Source organism: Chelonoidis abingdonii, chromosome 5 (genome assembly GCF_003597395.2).
Source record: "Chelonoidis abingdonii isolate Lonesome George chromosome 5, CheloAbing_2.0, whole genome shotgun sequence".
In the NCBI taxonomy this organism is placed as follows: Eukaryota; Metazoa; Chordata; order Testudines; family Testudinidae; genus Chelonoidis; species Chelonoidis abingdonii.
The window spans coordinates 5,037,243-5,055,675 of record NC_133773.1 but is presented as its reverse complement, the minus strand read 5'-3'; positions in this window follow the sequence as shown (position 1 = coordinate 5,055,675).

The window sequence follows — 18,433 nt, the reverse complement described above, 5'->3', positions numbered from 1 at the left end:
TCCCCGCATTTGCATCACCCTCTTTCCAAATCCCTTGCTGCTTACCCCCGTATTAACTTCCCTCCTGCTGTTTCCTGATCTGCATCTCTCTTACTGAATGTCGGCTCCCGGTCTGGCTCCGACTTCCCAGCTGCTTTCCCCTGTGAACTCCCAAACCTGCGACTTTTATTGCCTGTTTTGGCCGTTGCTGGTTAAAAACCCTCTTTAGTCCGCGTGTTCCTTACCCTGCGGCTTCAAAGTCTCTCACTGCTTCCGCCGCACTCTGCCACTAATCATTCATTCCCTTCCCCTTCTGTTCCTTGACCAGCCAATTTAGGTCACTCGTTTGTATCACCGCTCACAATTAATGTCAGTAATTTTCTACATTGCCAGTAACTTTACTTATTCACCCATATTGCTGATATACTTTGTTTACACATTAATTACCATTGTTTTATATTGGTATATAGGGCCCACTAACACATTAATACATTCTTCTTAGATTGCTTAACCATTTATATAGACGCTACCATTTTATTTTGCATTTCTTTTTGGTACGTTTTGCATTCCACACTGTATTAGAGTTTTCCTATATAAGTTGAGTTGTTATAACTGTACTGTATCCCATTGTGCTGAAACCCATTCTGCTACCCCACTGTCTAGAACTCCCTCCTCGTTTCAGTAAGGAAGAAACCCCCTTATCACTGTCTATTGCTAAACACCCTATAACCCCCACCCCATCCCATCGTATTTTATTGTTAAATTCCCACCACTTCCTTTTTCCTTTAATAAAGAAATTAATTGGCACCCCACCTGTGTGGTAATTGCTCCCCAAGATCCCATATACCTGCTGGCAGGGACAAAATTGGCACCCCACCTGTGTGGTAATTGCTCCCCAAGATCCCATATACCTGCTGGCAGGGACAAGTGGAAGGCGGCAACTCCACAGAACACGACACACAGTGCAGGCTTGGGGGGAAGGAACTTGAGCTTTTTACAATTAGGCAGAGAGACTGTGCTCTAGCCACCGGACCAGGACTCCTGGGTTCTGCTCCTGGTACCATCATTGACCTGTTGTGACACATGAGGTGTGTTGTTTCACCTCAGCTTCCCCTTCCACCCTTTACCTGTCTTGTCCATTCAGACTGTGCTCATCTTGGGGCAGAGGTTGTCTTTTGCTATGTGGCTGTACAGTGTCTGGGGGCCCCATTCAAGCTTCAGCCTGTAGGCACTACAGTAAGCAAACCGTAATGATAGGTGAAGAGAGGTGGGATTTGGGGACTGCTTTCTGTGATCAGGCCGAGCTATGAGGGTGATCAGGAGACTTGGGAATGATGAATAAGACTGCTGAATAAGGCAGCCTGTCGGGAGTCATTAGGGGGGAATTTGGGTGTCAGAGAGATAGCCGGGATGGGTACGAAATGAAGGATGGTGGGAGAAGGTTGTCTGTGGTCAGCCTGGGAGAGGGAAGATCTTCAAAAAACTTCAAATAAATGTGGGCAAGCTTCAAATATATATCAGGGATCAAAACCCAGACGTGTGAATATCTGCTTACCAATCATTATGACATTGCAATTTTTTGAAAGAACCTGTATCTCAAATAAGGCCTTTGGGCCAGATTGTCACAAGGGCTCAGCCCCCAGAATTGGGGCTGGGTTATTGAAACAACTCTTATTCCCATCTAGGTACCTGTGCGAAGGGGTCAGATTTTCTGCCTATTCAGAAAATGCAGAGAAAACAACATTTGATCATGGTTATTTTATTATTGCATCGGTGCACGTGGATAAAGATTTTAAAAATAGCCATTTTGCTATTTGGAGAGACAAATTCAAAAGAAAAAACTGTTGACTTTACATAAAAAGTCCAAAAGCACAAGAACTAAAAGCGCCAATAAAGACTGCATTTCAGGTACTCTAGTTAGAATTGGAGGGGAGGATGGGAAGAAACCAATATTTTCTAATAAGATAAGCAAGTCAGCAATCTTTGAAATCATATTCATCTTTGAAGACCCAGGGGATGTTCAGGTAATTGAAAAGAACGGCAATAATAGAGTGATTTCTAATAGCTCAGCAATGCTGCATATGTACACACACTCACACACCAAACCTCAGTGAAATAATTGTACATTGCTTAGCAAGCAGACAACATGGCAACAGTTTGTAGCTGGTATACAGATTGTTTGTCCTCCCTTAATGCAAACTAAAGGAATTTTATGTATGTTTTAAAAATAAGAAATCAGTGTATAATTTATATTTTTGCCAACTGTCTTATAAACCAAACCAATCCATCTGAATGTTGAAGATGCCATCTATTTCCCATATGCTGAAGGTGACGGTTTAGCCCAGAAAGCACTTGAGTAGAGGATGTGCTAACTAGAAGCCACTTTGCCAATTGCAAACATCCTAGAAAGCAGCTATTTTGGCAGACCCTCTAACCTGAGATCACAACCCTGCTCTCTGGATTTTCTCTTGCAGCCTCAGGATTTTTGCTTTCTGCTGTGCAAACGCAGGAGTCCAAAGCAAATGTGCATTCTTCAAAAATCAAACAGTGTCTGATCCAGCAAGGCACTTAAGCACGTGCCTAGTTTTAAGCACAAGTCATCCCATTGCTTTCCACAGGAGTACTCCTATGGTTGAAAGCTCAGCAAAGCTTTTTAGTATGTGCTTGGCCAAGGTTGCCATATAATGGTAGAGATACTGTACACAACTTGAGTAAAATACTAGCTTCAGGAGTGATACAGGTTCCCCTTCTGAAGCCTTACCACCTATCCTGAATCACCCATCTAGCCCTTTGCTTTCAGAATTCCCCACCAGCCTGGCTGCCCCATGGTTATGACACTTCCTCTCTCATCTCAGCCCTTTGCCTTCCCCTCGCTTTCTTATTGTTCCCTCCTTACCTCACTTCCCCTTTCCTAGGCTGCCCCAGGCAGGAGTTCACCTGAAGAACTCTGAAAGGACCAGAGGATACTTAGACAGACAGGGGAAAAAGCAACAAACATCACAGGATCTCATCAAAATGCCACTTTTCAAAGACCCAGAAAACTTCAGCTTTGACAAACCTTCACAATGGACTGAGGAAGCAGTATTTTGCATGATTTCAAATTGCTACAAAACTCCAGAAAGAAACTGAAGATATCCAGATATGTTCTTTAATTTATGCTGTAGGGAAGCAGGAAAACACTTCTTTAAATCCTTTTATTTGACTGAAAAGGGTCACAAAGATGACTATGTAAGGGTTCTGGCTATATTTGATGAATACTTTATGCCTCAGAAATGTGTTTTATGAAAGAGCAGGTTTTCACCAAAGAATTCAAAGCCCAGGGGAAAATGTTGAATGTGTTAAAAGAGCCCTGCAGACATTGGCTGAAAACTGATTTTGGAATTGCAAAATATTGAAATATCAGAGACAGGATGGTCATTGGGTTAACAGATAAAAATCTTTCACAGCAGCTACAGTTAAAAACAGACTTAACCCTACCCACAACTATTCAAACAGCAAAGCAGTCTGAGATGGTGAGACAGCAAAACAGAGAGCAACTTCCCAAACTTGAAAAAACAAGAAATTAGCTTAGAAGATGTTAAATACAGCATGAGCCAAGGAGAGAACTCTCAAACTAAGAGGGAGAAATTCCAGTCAAACGCCAAAGTCTTTCAATCCTAAATGCAGAATGTACGTTTTGCCAAAGGTACACGTTTTAATAAATGCACAAAATATGGACCTTTCCAGCTGTTTGCCACACAAAAGCACTCAGGGAGTTGACTAATATTGCAGGTGGCCAGGCACCAACAAGCATATAAAGAATAAAGTATTGGCATGTGAACTCTGCAAAACTAACAGTCCAACACAAAGAACCTTTAACACCACCTCTACCAACAGACCTTGGACAAGACTAGCTGAAGATGTACGTAAATTTGGAGGTCAGCATTTCCTGGTATTAGTGGAGTATTTTTCCAGATATATAGAAATAATGTACTTGAAAGACATAATGTGTCAGTTTTATCATGAAACTCAAGTGCAGTTTTGCTCACTTCAGTATTCCAGAACTTGTGATGGACAATGGACCACAATTTATGTCATTCCAAACTAGATACGATTTGATTTCAGCCACATAACGTACTCCCTGGCTGAGTTGTCATTCACTTCCACTATGCTTCCCCCAACTCTTGCTTCAAAGGAATATTTCCCCCCTCTCACACAGTTTCTATGCACTATCTGTCTCCTGTTGGAACTGACTGAGCGGGAGACAAAATTCATTATGATTGTGATGCTCTCCTAAGCAACCAGATGCAAGACAAGTATTGTACCATTTGTGATGGGGCAAGGCCAGATGGCTACAGTAAAGTACTGAGAAACAGGTATGTTAGCCCCAGGCTAAACAAATCCCTAGGACCTTGGTAACCAAATGGCAGTTGCTCCAGGTTAATCAAGGCACCTGGAGCCAATTAAGACCTTTCTAGAAGGCAGTGGAGATAGCTACTTTAATTAGAACACCTGCAGCCAATCAGGGCAGGCTAATCAGGGCACCTGGGTTTAAAAAGGAGCTCACCCCAGTCAGGCAAGGAGAGGCTAGAGTGAGAGGGTGTGTAGTGAGGGCTGAGCACCGAGACAAGGAGCTGAGAGTGAACGAGAGAGGTACTGCTGGAAGACCTTGAGGAGACAAAGCGTATATCAGCCACAGGAGGGGGTTCCTGTGGTGAGGGATAAGAAAGGTGTTATGCTAGAGGAGGGGCCATGGGGGGGGGGGTAAAAGCCCCCCAGGCGGGAGTTTTTGGTTTCTTTAGTGTCATGCGCTGTTACAGGACCGGTACTTTAGACAGCTGCAATCCACCGGGCCTGGGCTGGAACCCGAGTGAAGAGCGGGCCCGGTCTCCCCAAACCTCCCAACTCCTGATCAGACACAGGAGGAGCTGACTCAGACTGTGGGTTCCACAAGAAGGAAAGATCACTGAGGTGAACAAATCCGCCAATAAGCGCAGGACCCACCAAGGTGGAGGAGGAACTTTGTCACACATTCTTCAAAGAGACAACTCACCTGCTTAGAGATAAGCACCTGCTTATGTCCTGTGCTGGATTAGGACCTAAGCTAAGGGGCCATCTGTCCTGCAGCTTCCTGTCTTTTTTATTATTATGTTACAAAACTATATAAAATAGGAATTTGGAGAGTTGTATGCAATAGTGATTAGTCTAATGTGGCAGAGTTATTTTAAAAAATTACTTGGGTGCACAGAAAAAGAATGAAACTTATTCTGTGCATGTAGGGAGGTGAGCATGCGACTTCAGCCAGGGTGGAGAGCTGAGCTACTGAGTTGGCATGTGCCTAAATACCTTAGCAATGTTCATTTCCTCTACTTGCCCTATGCTGCTTCTTCTATCCCTGCCTCCGATTTCAGTGTAATGCTTGCCAATCAGTTACAGTCTCTGGCCCCATGTCACTTTCATCCCATTGGATGACTGTCACGGGAGCTGCCCAATGGTGCGCCACTAATGAGGCAGTTTAAAGAGCAGCTGGGGATGTGCAATTGTTGGATTAGGGTCAAGGCCAACAAAGCAAATGGATGAGAGAGACAGAGGCTGAATGACTGCCAACAAGCAGGGTTTCTATTATCCTGCTAAAGCAGGACATTCATTACCATCTATTGTAACATAATTTGGGTTCAGTCAAGCTGTCTCTCCCTCTCCTCAGATTTACAATTCAAAACTATGCATGGGCCAATGAGCACATTGTCCCATGTGGCCACATTACCCTGGGAGAGGAGAAGGCATGTCAGAAATGAATGAAGCATGAAGTCCAAACTCGGGGTGAAGCCAGAGCCGATATCTCGTTCCTGAGTGCTGAGACGTAAGTTAAGGGTAATATGCCTGGAGATTTTTGCATCTCTCTGATGCTTGTTTGTTCATTGAGCAGAGATGGGATTTTTAAAAAAAAAAATCCTTGTTTATCCTCTGGGGGGGAAATCCAAATCCTACTCTATCCCCAGAGTAATTTCACCTCATTTTTGCATAAGGCTGCTCCAAAGTTAGTTTTCCATTAAGGTGCAACTCTCTCTTTTAGTCCAACTTTTTCAAGCTCGTTCTTGTTATCATTTTAACTACGGGTAGGTCTGTGATATACAAAAAAAAAGTGACATGAAGAAAATGGACTTGTAAGACCTTTTTTCTGCTCCTCCTCTTAGCACAAAGCTCCTGTTTTAAGATGGATAAATGTAACCTTTCCCCACTGATAAGTTTATTACTGCTTAGCTTCATTTTTAAAGCCCACCTGCCGTCTGGACTAAAGGAAACATAGCAGGATTGTTTGTGTGCAGTGTATGGCTAGGAAATCAGTGGGCTTGGGTGCTGAATTGAAAACAAGTACACTAATTCATAGCGCAGGAACCAAAGCCTTGGTGAGAAAGTTAATCATTATGCTCAGGTTTTGTGGGGGGGGGCAGGATTGGGGGGGATTTCTTTTAAATAGAAAATCCCTTGTCTCAGCCAGACGGATGACGGGGGCAGGTGGCTACATAGTGAACAGTAAATGGACAGTGTCAATTGCTCTCTTAGGGCCTTCAGTGGGATTTGGAATGGGTTCTTAAATCTAAATTAGGAGTTCTGAGCACAACCTTCTCACCTAGCAGGAAGAGCTTCATATCCACAGGTGCTGGAACTAGGGGTGCTGTTGCACCTCCTGGCTTGAAGTGGTTTCCATTATATACAGGGTTTATAGTTGGGTTCAATGGCTCTCAGCACCTCCACTAAACAAATTGTTCCAGCCTCTCTGTCCATAGCTGGGTCAGGAAGGACAGACAAATCAGAGAAGGGACATTGAATGCAGTTTTCATCTATTTTAGATACATTTCCAGCCCTCATTACCATCCTGTCTGAGCACCTCACACAGGATTTTTCTCCTCACAGCACCACTGAGATATAAGGCCATGCTATTATCCCCATTGCACAGATGGGGAACTGAGGCACAGAGAGGCCGAGTGACTTGCCCGAGATCACACATGCAGCTTGCAGAAAAGCCAGGGAACTGAATTCAAGACTCGAGCTAGGCAATTTTTTCGGATGTTCAGAGATGCTCCCACTCTACTGAAGCTGCAAGTCCTTAGCACCCCTGAGAACGGAGCCCGCAGTATTGTGCACAAGACAGGTGGTGCGCCCCCTTAGGAGAGGCTCTTTTGTAAAACAAAACAAAAAATCTGAAGGTAAACTCAAATTCTCTGCACAAATCCAGGGACAAACAGCAGAGATGACATCACATGAGAACACACCATTTAGCCAAACTTTAGAGCACAGCATGGAACAATGGACATTTTTTTTTTAAAGAAAAACATCCCAAAACATGCTAACAAACAATGGCTAACTCATTGCACAACACATATACTTGTGAGAATGAATAAATATTTGATCCAATACAACGATGCAACTTCACCAACAGTTCTTAAATGCTAACAGAACATTCAGATTTTAGGACCAGAAGGGATCAAGTTCATCTAGTCTGAACTCCCACACAGAGGCTATATAATTTCGCACCGTTATTCCTACATCCAGCTCAATGACTTGTGGGGGAACTAAAACAACTCTTTTAGAAAGATATACAGTCTTGATTAAAAGATTTCCAGGGATAAAAGACCCACTACATTCTTTGAAAAGCTGTTCCAATCATTTGTGTCCCTCACTGTTAAAAATTTGCACTTAGTTCTATTTTGAATTTGTCAAGTTTCAAATCCCAGCAACTGGCTCTCGTATTGCTTTTCTCTGCTACATTAAATAGCTTTTATTATCGGATAGCTTCTCTTCATGCAAGTACTTCTAGATCACAATCAAGCTGCCTCTGAACCTGCTCATAAATGAGATCAATATATTGAACTCCTCTGGAGTCACTCTAAGGCAAGTTTCCAGAGATAATTCCCAAACACACCTACTAATCCTGTGACAAGATTTCCCACTGATCTCTCAACACTTTGCCCCACACCTCCCTGCAGAGAACATTTGGTAGAAGATGAGTCTTGAGGCATCTCTGGAACCAACTCCCAGCCCTGTTGAAGGATGGCCCTGATCCAAACTCCACTAAGTCATTCAAAGTCTTGGTTGTCTTCCCATTGGATACAGCTGTGAAGTATGAAACAACTTTCAGAACCTCAGACTTCTCACTAAGAAGGTCCCATCACTAGCTTCCTTCTGTTGACACCAAGAGATGGCTCTCATCTGAAGAGCTTTGGATCAACTGCTGTGGCATCATATCTATCTATCGAACTTATATGGCCTTCAGCACCATAAGCATCTTCTATAAATAAATGATAACAGATGATAGGGGGAGCAAGAATTCTGTCAGGTTTGTGATATCCAAACTTCCTTATGATGAAAGCTGGCCATAACATTTCAAAGGATTAAAGAGCTGACTACACTTTTTTTTCAGACTCTCAACCAGCCCTGGTGGAAATGTGCTTTACTTAATTAATACTCAATTTTTACTCATGATAATGCAAAAAATGCCAACATTCTTCACTTTCACCCTCCCTCCTAAAGTTAATAAATCAAACAAATAACTGGAATTGGTAGCTTCATTTAGGCACAAAAGCAGCAGCAAATTCATTTAGAACTAAGTGAATAACTGGTTTTTCGGTTTGCCCCCAAACCAAAACAGGAAGTTTTTTATTTTTTGCCCAAACAAAATAATTTTTAAAAAATGTGTTTGGTCAAATGAAGTATTTTGTTTGACCCAAACATTTCAGGGAGGGCTTCGTTCCATCTTAGGACTGGGGGTGTTCACCATAGCTTGGTGGTAGGGGTTTATCCCCAAAACACAACCATAACTAAAACTGTTTCAAAACAAAGTCAAAACAGTTAATTTTGAAACTCTCAAAATGAACCATTTAAACCATTTAAACTTTTTTTCAAGTTGTATTAGACCTGAATTCACAATTAGGTTCAGTGCCCTGAAAATGCACTTTACAGCAAATTTACTATTCATCGTAAAAAAAGTCACCCAGTTCTAGTTTCAATCACATTTTGAAGGTTACCATCTAATGTGGCTAATCAACTCATGAGGGCATTTAGTACAGATTCCCAAGGAAGGGCAGAGCATTGTGCACCATCAAATAAAAGCCCACCAAAGCGTCCCCACCCTCAGTGCACTCCAGTTTGCAGCAGGCTGGTGTACAGAAGCAGGTAAATTTATGCAAGAAATGCCATGCATTCAGAAGTGTGTTAGCGGACAGAGATCACTAAATGCTGACAGTGGTTGTCCTACCAAAATAAGAGGTGTAGTGGGGTGTAGCGCTGGAGAGGGCTGCAGCAGGCTAAGAGAGATTAAGAATGGCTGGGGAAGCTGAGTGGGTAGCTGACCACAGCTGTGGCTGGCTTAATGAGGGCCCAAGCTGGCCCTTATAAGAGGGCTGGGGCCAGAGGCTAAGGGACACTCTCTATAGCTTCTCTGAGAGAGAAGGACCTGGCTGCCTGGGAGCTGAGCAGGGTACCGGCGGTGGAGCAGTGCTGGGGAAGGGCAGAGGGAGCTGGGGAGCTCCAGCCTGGTAATACCCCAGGCTGCAGACCTTGCTAAAGGATCCAAAGCAGGTACTGGGGCTGCAGGGGGGCAGTCCAGAGATAGGACCTGCTGCCTTTGCCTAACCCCCTTGCCACTGATGAGTAGTTTACAGACTGCAGTCTGCCCCAAAGAGTGGGGGCTAGTTAGTGACTGGCAGTAGCCACTGAGGCAAGGTGGGTATAGAGGGTTGGGGGTTCCCCTGGGTGGGAAGACCCAGATCGTAGGTTACTGCTGGAGCAGAACCCTTAGGAAAAGGGGCAGTGGGGTCTGGGAGGGCCACGGGGGCCAGCAGCAGGCGAGACACCAGCCTGCAGAGGGCGCTCTGGACTGGAATAGCTAATTCCCAGGACGACCAGCAGGAGGCACCGTGCCAGTGAGTCGTCACCCCACCACAAGAGGCTAAAGTTAGGCTCTTCATTCCAGATTTAGGCACTTAAATAAATGGCCTGAAACATTGACTTCACTGGGAGCTGCTAGGCACTCAGCAGTTTTGAAAGAGGCTATTTATCTAGAAGCTTTAAAAAGAATTTTTTTTAAAGGATGGGGCCAGATTTTCAAAATTTCTCAGCTCCTAGCAGTTCCCCCTGGTATACAACAGCTGATGTCCGTGGCTCAGAATGACATCCCAGGCCACTTAAACGAGTGCCTAAATACGGATTTAGGAGCCTAACCACCTGTTTCTGACAATCTTGGCCATGACGTTTTCTGGCCATCATTCTGGCTTCACACTTGTAAGACTCCTATCAATAGGACTGGGGTGCTCTCAGTCACCAAACGTGATGCCTCCACAGCAACATTTTTCTATTAAACAACATTTTAAATTCCCCCCGGATGTTAGATGCCATCAAGGCATTGGTGCTATGTCTCCACATGACTAGCAGATTTAGCACTGGGACGTTACAGAATGCTCCGGGTTTCATGGCATGCCAATTTAGCAGCAGCTTTTCATTTTCAATCGGCCATTGCTACCACACAAAGGCACAGCTACGGGTTCCTTTGGCCAATTTTCTATCCTTGACTTTGACGGCTGCTTCCACAACAGAGGCTGTGGGTAAGGCATGGAAAAGCAAGCCTCTTTCATCCATATGCCATATGTTCTTAGGCGGGTTGCCAGAACACATCTCAAACGAGTTTTGTTTCCTATTCACAGCAGACTCCTTACAGACATAACAAGCCTGAGCACATGGAGTTTTTTTAAGTTTACACATTAACACTTTCTCCAGCTCTCAAGCCACCCATTGCTAGAGTTAGGGTGGGATTGTCTAAAAAGTTTAGAGGATTTAAACACTCAGATCCCATTGAAACTTAGTTGAGCACCTAACTCCCATAGGCCCCATTGAAAACTTTAACCTTGAATTCACATTTCCACACTCACTTTCCCACCTTCACTGACTTGGCTAGAATTTGTAGCCCACTAACAAGAGCCTTCTTCAATCTCACAGTTCCATAATGCTCATGTAGTACTTTGCTGGAATTGGGTGAAATTTTCAAAAATGGCCAAGCCAAATTTTCAAACACGACTTAGTTCCATTGGACTTCAGCTCCTCAGGGCCAGATGTACAAAAGCATCTGGGTGCTTAGAGATGTAGACAGGTGCCTAGTGGGATTTCTGAAAGCATGTATAGGCAATGTCTACACTACACATTGCTAGAGCTGGCATATAGGGTATGCCTAGCTACGTGGTGCAGTGAAATGCAAGCTCTGATTTACTGACACACGAAGGTACACACCGCAGTGTAAAGGCTCTGCCAAACAGGAGACAGCAGGGAAAGACTCAGCCTTTGCCTGCTGCCTCCGCCTTGCTAGAGTCTTTCCCTGCCATGGGGAAAGGCTCCAGCAACAGGGAGCTGGCAGAGCCTTTCCCTGCTAGCCTCTCGCCAGAGCCTTTCCCCACAGCGAAGACAGACTTTGGCAGCAGGACATCACACTGATTAAAGTAGCAGTGCAGAGGGAGGCACTGCTCGGGCAAGTACAGAACTGTGTTGGGTATGTACGTGAGTACACACCCACACCCTTACTATGCTCACCCATGACTCACGATTTAGGCTACATTGCTATATATACCCGTGCTAAGGGGTTGGGGGGGGGCTATGCATGTCCACAACATACCTCTTAAAGAAGCATGCAGTGGAGACATGCCCTAAGTCAGGGGTGGCCAACTTGTGGCTCCGGAGCCACACGCAGCTCTTCAGAATTTAATATGCGGCTCCTTGTACAGGCACCGACTCCGGGGCTGGAGCTACAGGTGCCAACTTTCCAATGTGCCAGGTGGTGCTCGCTGCTCAGCCCCTGGCTCTGCCACAGGCCCTGCCTCTACTCCATCCCTTCCTGCCCCCTCCCCTGACCCTGCCCTCACTCCTCGCCCCAACCCCAGCCTCCTGCATGCCACGAACCAGCTGATCGGGAGGTGCGGGGACAGAGGGGGAGGTGCTGATCAGCAGGGCTGCCAGTGTGGGGAACTGCTGGGGGCTGCTGACATATTACTGCAGCTCTTTGGCAATGTACAAAGGGGATTGGTCCTGCTTTGAGCAGGGGGTGGACTAGATGACCTCCTAAGGTCCCTTCCAATCCTGATATTCTATTATTCTAAATTCTGGCTCTCTCAGGCTCATGTTGGCCATCCCTGCCCTAAGTGATTTAGGAGCTTAACTTTTGACTTGAATGCATTCATTTATAGACAGCTAGAAAGAAGTATTTTATAAAAGAGGAAAGAGCCAGGAGGCTCTGATGTCCAGAGAATAGGGGTGTGGACTGGGAGTCAGCCGACATGGATTCTGCTTCCAGTTCTGCTAGAACTGGGCTGGCATGTGATTTTAGGCAAGACACTTCATCTCTCCTTTCCCCAGCTGGAAATAACAATGCTTCCTTTCTCCCACTCTTGCTTACTTAGTGTGTAAACTCTTCAGGGCAGGGACTGTCTCTTACTACATTTCTGTACCAGTGGTTCTCAAACTGTGGGCTCGGACCCCAAAGTGGGTCACCACCCCATTTTAATGGGGTTGCCAGGGCTGACTTAGACATTCTGGGGCCCGGGGCCAAAGCCTGAAGGCTTCAGCTTTGTTCCACCCCACCCAGAGGGGAGGAGCTCAGACTTTGGCCCCTGCACCTGAAGTGGCAGGGCTCGGGCGGGCTCAGGCTTCAGCCCCCCTCCCGGGGTTGTGAAGTAATTTTTATTGTCAGAAGGGGGTCATGCTGCAATGAAGTTTCAGAACCACTAGTCTTTACAGAGCTTAGGTCAATAGGGCCCTGACCTCAATCGGCACTGCTGGAATATAAAGAACAATAAATTATTTTTATAAAGTGTGTTGCACACCTCTTCCTTCAACAAACAAAGCAAGAGACTCCATGATTGGCCTTAAAAGGATCACTGTCAGTACAATGTGCCGTTCAAGGTCAGGCGATGTCTGCAATTTAAAAAAATCTCCATACTTTCGGTCTAATTATCACCCCTCCCTTGATAGCTCCAGGAACGCATTATTAAGTCTGTTGCTGAAAATGGGAAACATAATGCTATTTTAATACTTGTTTTCCTGTCTCATTAAAGTGTCATCTTTTCATCTCCCACTCCCTGGTTTTGTACCAGCCAACTTGGAAAACATAAAATTAAAGCTATGTCACAGGCATCAGTGATCAGTGCTGGAATGGGAAATCTAAATGACAAGAGTGGTATAAGTCAGCTTCGCTAATGTTCTCTTGCTTTTATCTGTCCTCCGTGAGTTTATTTCATTACTGTCTGAACTCAGCCCAGAAAGAAAACATTCAAAACAAACTGGCCCCAAATCAGATCCAGAAGGAACTGTCGGGGTAGGCAAGGGGACAGAAAAACCGTTAAAAATTAAAAGCTAATTGCTCAGCCCAGTTTGCTAAGGAGAACGCTGGATGGGGGCACAGTGCATCAATCAATGCCATTTACCTTTGGTGACCTGGGTTTAAAGCCTAATCAAGTCACAAGTAGTGACACCTGATTGGGTTTGCTAGAGACAAGTGATTCATGCATAGCAAATCACTCACAGTAAGAACTTCACCTTCTTTTACTACTATCAAAAACGTCCACGAGCAAAATTTACTGGCCAAAAATGAGTAACTAGCCAGGACTTCCAAATATTAGAGAATGGAAAGACGGCAAAGCACTACTGAGCGATATAGACTCTTCTTCAATAGCATCTGTGTACTGCTTTTGGTTTTCTGTCCTTTAACCCTTCAAATTTCCTTTCCCTGTTGAGATAGTTCTACTTTGTGCTGTGTAAGTTATGCTTTTTCCTATATTTTTTCTCGTTCTGATTCTGTAATTTGATTGAGAGCTACTTTAGGTTCCTCAACGACCGCTAGGTAGGAAATTGATGGTGTGAACCTTGGAGCTAGTTTTGCCATTTTGTGTTACACAGCAGTAATGCAAAGGAACTATCGGCCTGTATTTGGTAAGACAGTGGATCTCACCCTATTTACCAATGTGAACTGCATCCAATACTACCTAGATGGCCCTGAGGAAGTCACATGGGTAGCAGCTCTGTGCTGATTGGGCTGCACGTGGCCCACGGGCTGAGAACCACTGCTATAAGACATTAGTTGAAGCAGTTAGCATGAGGCTTTGAGGTCTGTGAACTTTGGCTCAGGTAAATGGACCAACGGTCACCCTGAGTTTTGGGGAACTGGCAAACCTGTACTTGAAGGGGAATTTTATACCAAAATATCACAAAAACATTGAATTGATACTAAGCTTGGATATTTTAGCATAAAATATTGACAAATGAACTTGCCTTGGAAACAAACTAACGTATATTGTAACAAGATTATTAATCAATTAGCCTATAGGCTAAAGGTCCCCAACATTATTAGGGTGAGGCAGTTAGATATGGACAAGAGAGGCTGAATGAATATTCATGACTACCCCTTGGCCCTATAATGGCCAGAGTACCATGTAAGAAGGGTCAGTCAATCTCTTTCTGGACCACTGGATTTACTGGACTTTTTTCCTCTTATCACAAGACGCCCAAGGAAGGCTGTGTGTGAGAGGAATGGTACAAGATATTGCTTTAATTCTGTATTTTTTATCATCTCTTTATGTGGCTGGAAAGGTTTGTGTCTTTACTATTTGTGCTAATAAAACTGCTTAGAGTTTTGCTTTGCCCTCACTGCAAGTATCTTCGTTGTGCACACTGGAGTTCCCAACTAGACACAGAACTTGTCAACCTTGATTGTGTTGTCCCAGATTCTGAGACTAAAACTCTAGCTTTTTAAATCAGAATTGGAAACCAATAATGATCAATAACCACTAAAGAATTGGGCAACTCCGGTTTTCCCCCAATTTTTTTTTAACCGCCCCATAAATGGTTATTTGTGTGTCTTGGATTTATGATCCTACATGCTCGTCTACATGTGGACATTTTTAATTAGAGGGATATTTCAACCAGACAAAAAGCCTTAGGGTGGATGCAGTGATACCCATATAAAAGAGTTCATCGGCATATGGTTTATGCTGATTAATGAACTAGTATATGGCACAGTTATAACATTATTTCTGCATCCACACTAAGGTACATATCAATAACTATATTTGTTAAATATAGTCACATCCTAACTGACATAGTTATGCTGATATAAACTTCCTACTGGTGTAGCCCAGGCCTAAATCAATCCCACCCCATTTGAGTGGGATTTTGAAAAGCCCCTACTGTGTTTAACTTATGGTCTCCTGGCCTTTGATCAGCTCCTTACTAGTGAGCACAGCCAAAGGTAAACAGCTACCACCATCTTTAACCTAGGAGGGCAGTGAAAGACAGGGGATCTGTGCTCTGGTTGACTCCAATACTGTTGCTCTCAGTAGAAGTTTGCACCTTCTCTACACTTAGCAATTATAATAGCCTCCTCTGCAGCTGCCCATGCTAGCAGGGCCTTAATTTCCAACTCCAGAGGGCAGGATATTCTTTGGCACCCAATTTGTTTTTTCCTCTGAGAAGTATAGTCAAGGAATAAAGTATTCAGTGTTTATGAAATATTAACACCAGGATAGCAGGATCCATATAACATTTCACAGGAGAATCCAACATGCCTCTTTCCAATCATGGGAAGCGGGGAGGAAAAAAAAGACACACCATTGGATGAAATTATTAATTCTAAAGTATAATACGAGAGGCAAAAACGCTTCAGTTTAGGAATAGGGAGAGCTGGGTCCAAGTCCATGCTTTGCCACAGACTTCCTCTGTGGCCTTGACAAGTCACTTAGCTTTTCTGTACTTCAGTTCCCCATCTGTGCAATGGGGATCTAGCACTGCCTTGATGCATAGGAGAGTTCAAGGTAAATGTATTAAAGACTGAAGTGACAAGACGAGGACCACATAAGTTCTTTAGCCAGAACCTAGGCAGCACTTGTAAATATGCAAAATGGCTATAAAATCTCACCTTCGTTTGTCTCCTATCATTTTATCCTCCCATAAATTTTTCAATCCAGCACCCATGATGGAGTAAGATTTAGAGAGAGGAGGAAAAGCTACGGGGAGAAATACCACCTTGTTTGTCATGGAATAAACAACAAATGAATAAATGATTCTATTTCACTGCATTGGAATCAGGAAAATTGAATGCATGTTTAAAAGAAAATGAAATCAGGTAAGATGAAAAAATATAATGGCAACACAAATAAGGTCCTTCCAGAGATAATGCTGATTAGACTGTCAATGGCATTTTCCATTAAGAAACGGATGAAATTGAAGTAGAGAGCTAAAAGGCCATTTTAAATGTTGGTGACATTTGAAGAGCAAAGGTGAAAGCTGATGGTGCCAGGATCAGAACTGAAGGCCCATGAAATCATTAGGGGGTAACTTCTGCCTTGAAAAGTGTACAAATGCTGAAGAGTGCTCCTGAAATAAATCCTAAAGGCAGAATCACAATGAAAAGAATTCATTTTCACTAACACCAGGACTCCAGGAAGACGTCCAAACAGCACATTTTGCAGTTTGCCAGGGCCGGTCACCCCCAAGTAAATAAAGTGTTAACAGCAACACCTAATCAGGGCTGGCTCCAGGCCCCAGTGCGCCAAGCGTGTGCTTGGGGCGGCATGCCGCAGGGGGCACTCTGCCGGTTGCCAGAAGGGCAGCAGGTGGCTCCAGTGGACCTCCCACAGGCGTGCCTGTGGAGGGTCTGCTGGTCCCGTGGCTCCGGTGGAGCATCCACAGGCATGCCTGCAGGGGAGCCACGGGACCAGCGAGTGGCAGAGCGCTCCCCACGGCGTGCCGCCATGCTTGGGGCGGCAAAACGGCTAGAGCCATCCCTGCACCCAATCAAATATTTTGAATCTCCAAAAAGATTCCAGTCCAGCCCTTGTTTTGGGAAAGGCATGGATAGTTTTGTAGTCGATCCAAATAAAGCTCTACAATTCTCCTCCTATGAATGTGAGCAGCATATACAGACTACATGACATGGCATAAGAGTGTTTTCAGCACTCGTTTGCAAGAAGCTGCATAACTTGTTGCTTCACTGCTTGTGAAATATGAGATTTGCCCAATGGCATTCCGTGTCAGCTCTAGGTTAGAACTAGTCACAATTTTTTACCAAAGAAAAAATTTTTTTTTTTACACAAAAAAATGGGTTTTATCCAAAAACAATCATTTTCCACAGGAAAAGATCATTTTTGGCAGCATTATTTGAGTTTTTCCCTATAGGAACTTCCAGAAGAAAAGTGTTCATTTATTTTTAATTGGATTGTTTCATTACAGTTATTGATGTGTTTTCCCCTTTTCCCTTGTTACTTTTTTGTCAAATAACGGATTAGAACAAAATGTGTAGTAGGGGATGGGGGGGGGAGCAAGGGGTCACCACTCCTTTTTCTCCCCTCCCCAACTCGAGTAGTTTGCAGAACTTCAACTGTGGAAAAATTACAAAGTGGCAAAAGGAAAAAGTAAATTCTCTTATATTTCAGAAGCTGTAAACTGACAGTGTGACTAAACTATAGCCTGACAGACTTTCATTTTTCCACTCTTCAACTTTTCCAAAGTTGGAGACGTTTGAAAAAAAGTTACAAAATGCAAAAGGAAACAAGAAAAAATAAAGTTAAAAAGCTTTCTACTTCTACATTCATGATAATGGATTCGGTGGCAATGCAGGAATAAAGGAGCAGGAAGGATGAAAAAAATCTCAAAATTTGGAATTTGAACTATTTGGTTAATTTTTGTTTTTTTAATCCAAAATGAAACAATTCAAATTATTTCATTTTGTTTCAACATTTTCCCAGAAAAATTTGAACAATTTAGAGTGAAAATTTTCATATGTTTTTTTTGCTCAAAGTGTCATAAAGACCCAACTTTTTCAATCTCCTCTAATCTAGATATAGAGTTGGATTTTCAAAGTTCCTAAGGGAGTTAGGCACCCAACTCACATAGAAGGTTAATGGGATTTGGACATCTAAACTTTCTCAAGTGCTTTTTAAAATCTCTCTTTCTCTACACACACAGCACATGTACGTGCGTTCTTATAAACATGGTTATATAATAAAACATGCAGTAGAGTATGTGGATTTATAACTGAGTATTTGCTCTGTCCTGACTCAAACACTGTGACCTAGAATGATGTCTTAAAGGTTTCTGTATGTATTCGATCATCATACGCAGCACAAAGGTGCCTGATAGCATTAAATATGCCTGGTGATGACTGGAATAAATCTGCTTCTGTCTGTGTTGTAGCTCAGGCCTTTGTGACATGTCATTTCTGGATGTTCTGTTTTACAAGATTGAAATTGTCCAAAAAGTCACCTACTATTAGAAGCTGGATCAATACTGAAAGGGATTTACTACCTGGCTGAGTGCATAAATCTACAGTGATTAAAGCTGAGATTGGAAAAATATTGTACTTATGTTGGAGTTTTTCTTCTTTCCACTGAGAAAGGAAATGAAATGCATTAATGTCAAGGATAGTCTGGATCTGAGCAGGTTT